Source organism: Rousettus aegyptiacus, unplaced genomic scaffold, assembly GCF_014176215.1.
Source record: "Rousettus aegyptiacus isolate mRouAeg1 unplaced genomic scaffold, mRouAeg1.p scaffold_m13_p_14, whole genome shotgun sequence".
Taxonomy (NCBI): domain Eukaryota; kingdom Metazoa; phylum Chordata; class Mammalia; order Chiroptera; family Pteropodidae; genus Rousettus; species Rousettus aegyptiacus.
Genome location: NW_023416289.1, coordinates 7,391,257 through 7,400,262, shown reverse-complemented (window position 1 = coordinate 7,400,262; position 9,006 = coordinate 7,391,257). Strand labels below are relative to the sequence as shown.

The window sequence follows — 9,006 nt, the reverse complement described above, 5'->3', positions numbered from 1 at the left end:
CCGTTTTACATTCCCACCAACAGTGCACAAAGGCTCCAATTTCTCACATCTTTGTGCATATGTTTTTATCCCTTTTAATGTGGTTGATATGAAAGTATTACTTATTCGAATAGGATGGAGCGCATGACTGGGAATCCAGAGCTGGATTTTAGTCTGCATTTAATTGGCTGCGTTGTTATACCCCTCTTTGGGGTTCTGTTTCTTCGGGGGTCAAGTGAAAGGGTTAGATTAGATGCTTCTCAATTCCCTTCCTGCTCTGTCAGCTGAGGAACCCACGTAGACAGGTCATCAGAGAAGTGTGGACACTTCCCTCCAGGTAGATTCTAGGTTTGACCTCCCACCTCCCTTGCCTGCTGGCTTCCACTGGCTTAGGTGATGCAGGAGCGTGGAGAGTGGCATGGGGTCTTCACTGTCTGGTTCACCCCCTAACCGCCCCCGCTGTTACTGCCACCTCTATGAATACAGCTCCAGCCAGGTGCCCCGTCACCGGACTCCTGAGACATAGCTCCCTTCCCTTACGCCTCTAGGTTTAGGGCTCATGTATTAGTTTGCTAGAGCTGCCATGACAAAGTACCACAAACTATATGGCTTAAACAACAGAAATTTATCGTGCCACGGTTCTGGAGGCTAGAAGTCCGAGATCAAGGTGTCAACAGCACTGGCTCCTCCTGAGGACTGTGGGAGGGAATGTGTCCCATGCTCTCCCTCAGCTTCCGGTGGCCTGCTGGCCATATTTGGAGTCCTCGGTGTGTAGGAGCATCACCCTGATTGGTCCCTGCCTTCATCTTCACAAGGCATTTTCTCCCTGAGTCTGTGTCCAAATTTCCCCCTTTCATAAGGACACCAGTCGTAAAGGATTATGACCCCCTACTGACCTCTTTTAACTTGATTATCTCTGCAAAGACCCTATCTCTATATAAGGTTACATTCTGAGGTACTGGGGGGTTAGGACTTCGACATATCTTTTTGGGGGGGAATGCAATTCAGCCTATAACAGGTGGTCACAGCTTCCTTGCCCATTGCTGGTTTCCCAAGTCCTGCCCACAGCTCCGTAAATAGTCTGCTCATTCAGTTTCTCACAATCCTGGTTGAGCCTGTCTCCATGTCCCACAAAAATGGCCGGTTTGCTTTGGGGTCTCTTTCAAAATATAGCCCCGATTTTGGTTCCTGGTATCTTCCACTGGAGAATTCCTCGGTTGCCGCACATACCTGTTCTCTGAGTTTTACTGCTGTCATCCGACCTCTTGCTTGTACCTGGGGAGCTGGAGGCAGGTGGTGGGGGGGAAGGACTTCTGGGGAGGGCGGCTCACAAAATGTCACCTCTGCCTTAAAGTACTGCTCCTCTCGGAGCAGGCCCCTTAAGGAAGGAATCATGATATAAGATGAGCCCAGATAGGTAAGAGAACTAGGAATTCCATTCCTCCTCCCCAGGGAAGCCTCGAAGGGCCTACCTGGGGGTGTCCAGAATACAGAAACCGTGGAGGGAAGATAATACATCTTCAAATGCCCAAGAAGCTGACATGGGAAGAGTGATAAAGTCAATCTGCTTGTTTTTACAAAGAGACTGATACTTGGCTCAGTATAAGAGAGGTTTCTGAGAATCATGTTTAAATGTCATAGCCTTTCTGTGAGTCGTGGATGCAGGTCACAGCAAGTATTCACACTGGGGCTGGATGGGATTTTCGCCTCGGTCAGAAGCCCCGGCGAGGGCTCTCTCTGGCCCCTTCCTGCTGGGAAATGCCATGACTGTAGAAATGGAACCAGGAATTTCCTTTAGCCTCCTCGGCCCTGAAAACATCATGCTCAGATCCGCAAACCTGCACACTGCTTTCAGCTACAGGAGTTCATACGGAGGCAGAAAAGCTCCAGCCTTCCAGAGCAGGTGTCCCAGAGGTTGGCTCGCCACCCAAACAGGTAGTTACTAAAGCTGAGTCAAGCTTCAGCCAGCGTCTGATGCTATCCGCACCCACGTATGGCTCCAGGGGACTATAAAGAGCACACTCCTTGAAAACTGGAACAGACTCCAGCTATCAACTTTGATCCGGAGCCTGGGAGCCAGTTCCTCCGTTCCCTGGATGCTCGGCTGACCGCATCCCGTCATGGCTTCTTATAATTTCAAAAGCATTCGCAGACTCTTGGGTCTTCCTTGCCCTAGCAGAGCTCACTTGTCGTTGTCAGTACACCTCTGGTTACACCTTCCCATCAACACCACTGTGGGTTTGGCGTGTCGAGATCAAAGCGGGGTTTTTCATTAATCATAGCAACAAAAAGATTAAGAAGAGTGTATTTGTAGATATTAAAAAAACCCACAATTTATGTAAATTATAATAGGTATTTCAAAATCAGAAGATTATGCTTAAAGCCGGAGAATTTAAGAGAAACAACATCAGCACAAATTAATGAAAATGTGTTTCTTTGAGTTGTTTGGCAAGGCTGTTATGAGATATAAATCTTGCCAGACCAAATCTTTTCTTCATTTTTTAAAAAAGTCTTTAAATGTAACTTGGGGAGTCTCTGGCTCACCTGGAATCTTGGATCCTGCCCAAAATCTCAAGCACAGTCTTCTGGGCGTCACAATACAAAACAACAAGAAAGAGGCACCATTTCTCAATGCTTATTAGTATAAAACCATACGACCTATTTTGAATATTTCAGTGAGGAGAAGTTATGTAGGCCAATCCTACAGGGTGGGATTGATAAAGCAAGGTACTGAGAGAGACTAGGGGCTCAGGACAGGTCCCCGTGAAGAGGGGAGCATGGAGATGAGATCTGATTGATGCGCAGGAGCCAGACTTTAAGAGATCTGGGGGCTGAGTATGTTTCATGTAAAGAGAACTGTAATGTGGTGTAGTAGGCCCTGCCAAATGAGTCATTGAAGATGTGAATGTTGATTTGTTTGAATAGACCATCATTCATTGACCAAATATTTAAAGAGCACCCACTACGTGCCCATAACTAACTGTTGAAGGTGCCTGGATGATGTTAGGCTGGGACATTTCTTTTGGAGGGAGCAAGAATATTGTTTAACAGTCCTAATGTCTCTCGTTCCTGCTGCTTCCCTTGGATTTCTGGGGTGTGCAGCTCCCTTCCTCTTGAAAGCTGGGAGGAGTGCTCAAAGGGCCTCACCCCAGGATTTGGCCTGTGATTCTCTAGTGATCGACAAACCTCCCCGATTCTGGCATTCAGGTTAAGGAAGTTCCTTCTCCCACAAATGGAAGTCACATTCTCCATTATTCATTCTTATCAGGGATAAGGTAATACTTGAGCTTCCATCTGCCTAACTTCTCTCTCTCTCTCAGGGTGGGTGCCCCAATCAGAAGTGACCAAGACACTTGCATTCTAGTGTGGAGAGACAGACAAAAGAAAACCAAGTAAAGAAATAAGTAAACAAGATAATCTCAAAAAGAGGTCAATGCTTCGAAGAAAATAAAGTAGGGTAATGTGCTAGAGAGAGCTGGGGCGCGGGGCAAGCGTGTCTGAGAATGGGGCATTGAGCTGAGATCTGACTGATACGTAGGGGCCACACTTGGCAAGATCGGGGTCAGAGCACTTCAGGTGGAGGGAACATTAGTGCGAAGGTCCTGAGGTGAGCCTGCACTGGGATGTAGGCCAAGGTAGGAACTTGGCTCTAATCTAACGTATCATGGGGAAGCCACTGGAGGACTTTCAATATGGGGGAGACATAATCGATTTTGATTAAATTTTCAAAAATCTACTTCTAGAGGCATAATTTTAAGTTCAATAAAATTACTTATTTTAAATGTACCATTTGATGAGTTTTGACAAATATATACACCTAAGTAACCACCATCACAAGGTCTACGACATTCCTATCACCCCCTGAAGAGTCGCTCATGCCCTTTTACAGTCAATCCTTCCTCCCTTCACCTCCCCAATGCCCAGCCCCAGGCCAGAGCTCCTGCGGACTCTTCATCCAGCTTCTCCCGTTGTCATTATCGTACGTAATCGTGGTACCTGTGTCGAAAACCGAGAAATTAACATTGGTACGATATGACCGACCAAACCATGAGCTCTAATCAGATATCACTCATTTTCTCATGAATGTCTTTTTTCTGTTCCACGAGCCAGTCCAGGATTGCATTTACTAATACCGTCTCCTTAACCTCTTTCACTCTGTGAGTTTCTCAGTTTTTCCTTGTTTTTCATGATCCTGGCGTTTTTGAGGAGCATTTGCCAGGTATTGTGTAAAATGTCCCTTATTTTGGGTTTAACTGATGTTTTTTCATGACTGGACAGGGTTTAAGGGTTTCGGTACATGACATACCGCTGGTCTCTTGGTTAAGTGGTATCCGCCCAATTTTTCCCCTATAAAGTTACTATTTTTTCCTGTATTACTACAGGAATTATATTAGTATTATATATTACTATAATACAATTATATTACATGTAATATAACTATATAATAGTATTATTACATTTTATATAAAAGGTACTAGTTCCCATACTGTACTCTAAAAGCAAGTCACAGAGTCCAGTTTACCCCCAGGCAATTCAGCCCTGTCTTCTGGAGGAGAGTATTTACAAATGTTATTTGTAATTCTGTAAGGAAGATTTGTCTTTTGTCTTCCATTTATTTATCTATTCAATCATTGATTCGGAGAAATAATCTTTCGAGATGGCAGAAATGATAGCATATTTGTACGTTGATGAAAATGATCCACTAGAGAGCAAAATACCGTGCGAGTTTCTTTGGTTTCCATGATCAGTATTGATATTTTTTTCACTTTTAAAGTTTCCACCAAGCCCTTTGTCATGTTTTCTTTTTAATCTTCATAAGATATTGTATTTAACTCAATATGTCAAAAATACCATAATTTATCATAAAAAACACGAACAATATTAAAATTTTAACCTGATTTTTAAAATTATTTTTATAATTTGAATTCTTCAAAATCCAGTGTATATTTTACACTTCCGATTTATCTCCATTGGAACGAGCTACATTTCAGGCTTTCAATAGCCACACGCGACATGTCATTACCATCCGGAAAGCCACAGCTCTAGACCTTTCTGAAACCAGCACAGGGCAGGATGGGACCCCCAGGGTGAGCCTGCCCTTCATTTTCCGTCTCTAATCTGAGCCATCTTTGTTGTGATTCCATGGCTATGACTTCTGAAAGTTCATCTTGAGGAAGCACTTTGATACCTAAATTTTGAGGTGCCAGTTTTAGATACTGATAAAGCTGGGCGCCGCCGTAGGTACCTGGAACGGCCCCATCAAGCCTCCCTCCCCCCGCCTGGCGATTTCCTGGTCGCGTCTTCTTCCTGCGTTTTCTTCATAGCGCCTTTCACGTGCTCCCCGATTCTCCTGCTTCTTTCCTTTGACCGTTTTGCAATCTCAGCTTCTTATTCTGAGATCATTGCAGATTTACATTATAAGAAACAACACTCAGAGCAATCTTATGTACTTTCACTCGGTTTCTCCCAATGCTGAGATTGTGCAAAAGACCTGCTCCGGCTGGCCACCCTGCCCGGGTCTGCTCCCTGGAAGTCAACCCTGTGACGGTTTGGAGGCCTTCTGTCCGGACGAAGTGGGGGCTCTCACCCCGCCTCCCTCCAGGCCTTTAATCCAGACTTCTAATGTGCTTTAACCTCCATTCTTTACACCTGCACACCCTCTAGTGGGGGTGCTTTGCATTAGCAAAATGAGGATGAGAGGGTGTGGCAGGCGGCAGGCGTGGCCTAAACCACGATCTAAATTCTTGGTCTTACCTAGTTCCCACCACACCTACCCCAGGGCTGAGGGAACCTGGAACAATGCTACCTGCTAAGAAAGACAGAAAGACAGAGAGACAGACAGACAGACAGAAAGAAAACAACAAGATGTATTACAATAACGACCCTGACGAGCCACAGGCAGCCTTTCACCTAGTTGTAAGAATAATAACTTCATAATAATAACCATTATGGGAGCCCTTATGAAGCGCTGGACATTGCTTAAATGCTTTATTTATGTTAGTTTGTCTGATTCCCACAACAACACTCCTCAGAAGTAGTACTATTACTATTTCTCTTTTCTAGACGAGGACACTGGTGCTCAGGAAGTGCTGCGCAGGAGACGGTTCGTGTCGTGCAGTGGTTAGCAGCTCAGGCGACCCCCTGGGTTTGCTATCCTGGTTCTGCCCCTTATCCGCTGTGTGGCCTTGGGCTTACGCTATATGACCTTTGTGGCTCAGTTTCTTCTCTTGTGAAATGGAGATGATGACGGAATCTCCCTCCGAGAGTGGCTGTGAGGATTAAATGAGTTAGCGTGTGTGTCAAGCGCCTGGCACAGGGAAGGAGCTCTGTAAATGTGTCAGGATCAAATGATGGGCTCAAGTCTCAGCCAATGACCGACAGCGGAGGGATTCGAACCCAGGCCTGCATGCTGTCGAGGCCCATGGGCTTACCCACTATGTAGTGCTGCCAACGGAGAGCCCACCAGCTCCTCCCCCACAAGTCCTGGGTTGTCAGGAGCCTTAGCTCTCGCTGATATGACGATGGCAGGTGTCCCCTCTGAAGGGCCAGGGAGTGATTCCTGGTGGGTCACAAAAGATAAAGAAGATTCTGGAACGGTTGGAAGAGAGAGGGTCAGTTCTGTGCCAATCTTCCCTGGGGGGGGGGGAGCTGCATGTCCCCAGCCCCAATATGGGCATGGCAGGGAGAAAGGGGGTGCTCTCTCCCTCTGGGGATCCTTGTTGATTCGAATTGGGAGAAAAGGAGAAAAATTTTGACACAGATACACACCGGGGGTGCATACACAGAAGGATTTTCATGTGAAGAGGCAGCAAGAGGGTGGCCATCTGCAAGCCAAGGAGAGAGGCTTCAGGTGAAACCAACCGTGTTGGCATCTTTCTCTTGGACACCCTCCCTCCAGAACTGTGATCACGTAAATTTCTGTTGTTCAGTCCACCTAGTCTGTGGTATTTTGTTACGGCAATGTATTAGTAAACTAATGCATTCCCTGAGGGTTCACGCAGATTACGTCTTCCTTGTTCACTACTGGGTCCCTAACTACTTGAATACTGCCTGGCACACGGAGACCCTCAGTACATGCCAGAAAACTGGAGTGTGAGACGACTTCTATTAGAGAGTCATTCCTTTCAAGCTATTCCTAGGAGAGGTGGCCTATCAATTTTTTAAAATTAATTATATTATTATTATTATTATTTTTTGAATGGTGACAATCTATCGAGTTTTATGAGCATTATCAGAAAAGTGGAGTGAATTCAGTTTGCTGATGACTTTGTGGAGATGGTCTGGTGCCTGAGGTAGAGGGATTTCATGTAACCCTCCTTATGGCTCCTCCTTTGATTCTAATGTATAAAAAATAAGCGGCAAAACTGCCATTCTCTGGAGCATTTTCTTAATCCGTTGAGATTTTGCTTCCCAGTAATTGTTAGTTGGGCTCAAATAAACTCATTAAAATTCTCCATAGATTGGGACATCTCTTAAGGTGACATGGTGAAGGTTACATGTTATTCTGTACATGCCACTATAAAAGAAGTGTATATTGCTCCATTTTGCTTTTTATTCAATGCTAGAGATTTCCCTACTTTGTTTTCTCCTGCCTCTTTAACTGACCAGCAATAAATTTCACGTGACCTTCCTTACGTTTTCTCCTTTGATTCTAAATGTATAAAATGAACTGCAGAACTATCATTCTCCAGAGCATTTTCTCAGTCTGTTGAGTCCATTGAGGACATGTCCTCAAAAATCTGGCTCAAATAAATTCTTCTATACAAAATTTTTCTATAGAAAAAATAGATGTTCTTATCTCGACAGTTCCTACTCATCTCATCTCTCACCCCTACATGTCTATTTCTGGAAAGCAGCCAGAGTGATCCTTTTTTTCTGCTGTAATTTCTCTCTGAAATTTTTCTGCTGGAATACTCGCCCTCAAGGATGACTTCCTCACTTTCTCCAAGTCCTTGCTCGAATGTCACTTTCTCAATGAGGTCTCTTCCCTACCTATTTGTTTGTTTGTTTAATTTATTTTTAATGCCTATAGCACCTGGTATTCCTAGGTGGTCTCCCATCCAAGTACTAACCAGGCCTGACCCTGCTTAGCTTCCAAGATCAGATGAGATCTAGGATGTTCAGAGTGACATAGCTGTAGACTCCTACCACTCTATTTAAATCATTTTATCCTCTATCCCTCTTCCCAACTTTATCTGTATAGCGCTGTTAAAAAAACAAAAATTCAGTCCAGTAAATTTAAAGACTTAATTGGGTTTCTTGAACTATTCATGAATCTGACAGCATCCCATACAGCAAATAGAAGTTGTACAAAATGGAAGGTCTTCATAGGCAGAAACTGGGCAGGACAAGAAAATTATCAGCAAAAGAAAAGAAAGGACTGTTTTCGGCTAGGGCAGCATTCTTTGGGGGAAGGGTGGCAGGGATCTTATTAGGTAGATTACCTGACTAGTGTCAGTGGGAAAATTTCCAACTCCTTCGTTTAAGGTCATATTCCTGGGAGGGGCTGAAACGGCAATTATGTCTTGGTTCACTGTCCTCGGCACAAAGGACCCCACGGTGGGCCTCTTGTTCTTTAACAGTGCTCACCACCAAATGACCTACTGCATTTCTTGCTCAGTGCTTGCCTCAGCTGACTAGTATGTCCTCAGCTCCACAGCAGTAAACTAGTATGTTTACTGCTCTATCTCCATTTTCTAGAACAGTGCCTGACACATAGTTGGCCCTCAAGAAATATTTGAATGCATGTCGACGAGTTTCATGACTTCAATTTTGCATATTTGCATTTGAAAATAGAGACTCTTAGGAGGGTCGGTGTACTATTTAAATGTGAGAGTCTAAAGCATAGTTTTGTTTTGTTTTTTTTCTTTAGGAGTGGTATACTTAGTGCATTTAACTACTGAGATTTCCATCAACATAACAAAGTAAGGGGCAGATTAGGCATTCAAGACCATTTCTTGAATTGTTGACGATTTGAAGTGGGGTACTCGTGTGTGCAATCTGCAGCTTGGCTATAGTGCTAGAGGA

The 9,006-nt window shown here is 44.5% G+C and overlaps 1 pseudogene; it reads right to left on the bottom strand.

The window, feature by feature from the left end:
* Positions 1 to 8,002: 8,002 nt before the first annotated feature.
* LOC118611743 lies at positions 8,003 to 8,121 on the bottom strand (annotated as a pseudogene).
* Between the last annotated feature and the right edge of the window lie 885 nt (positions 8,122 to 9,006).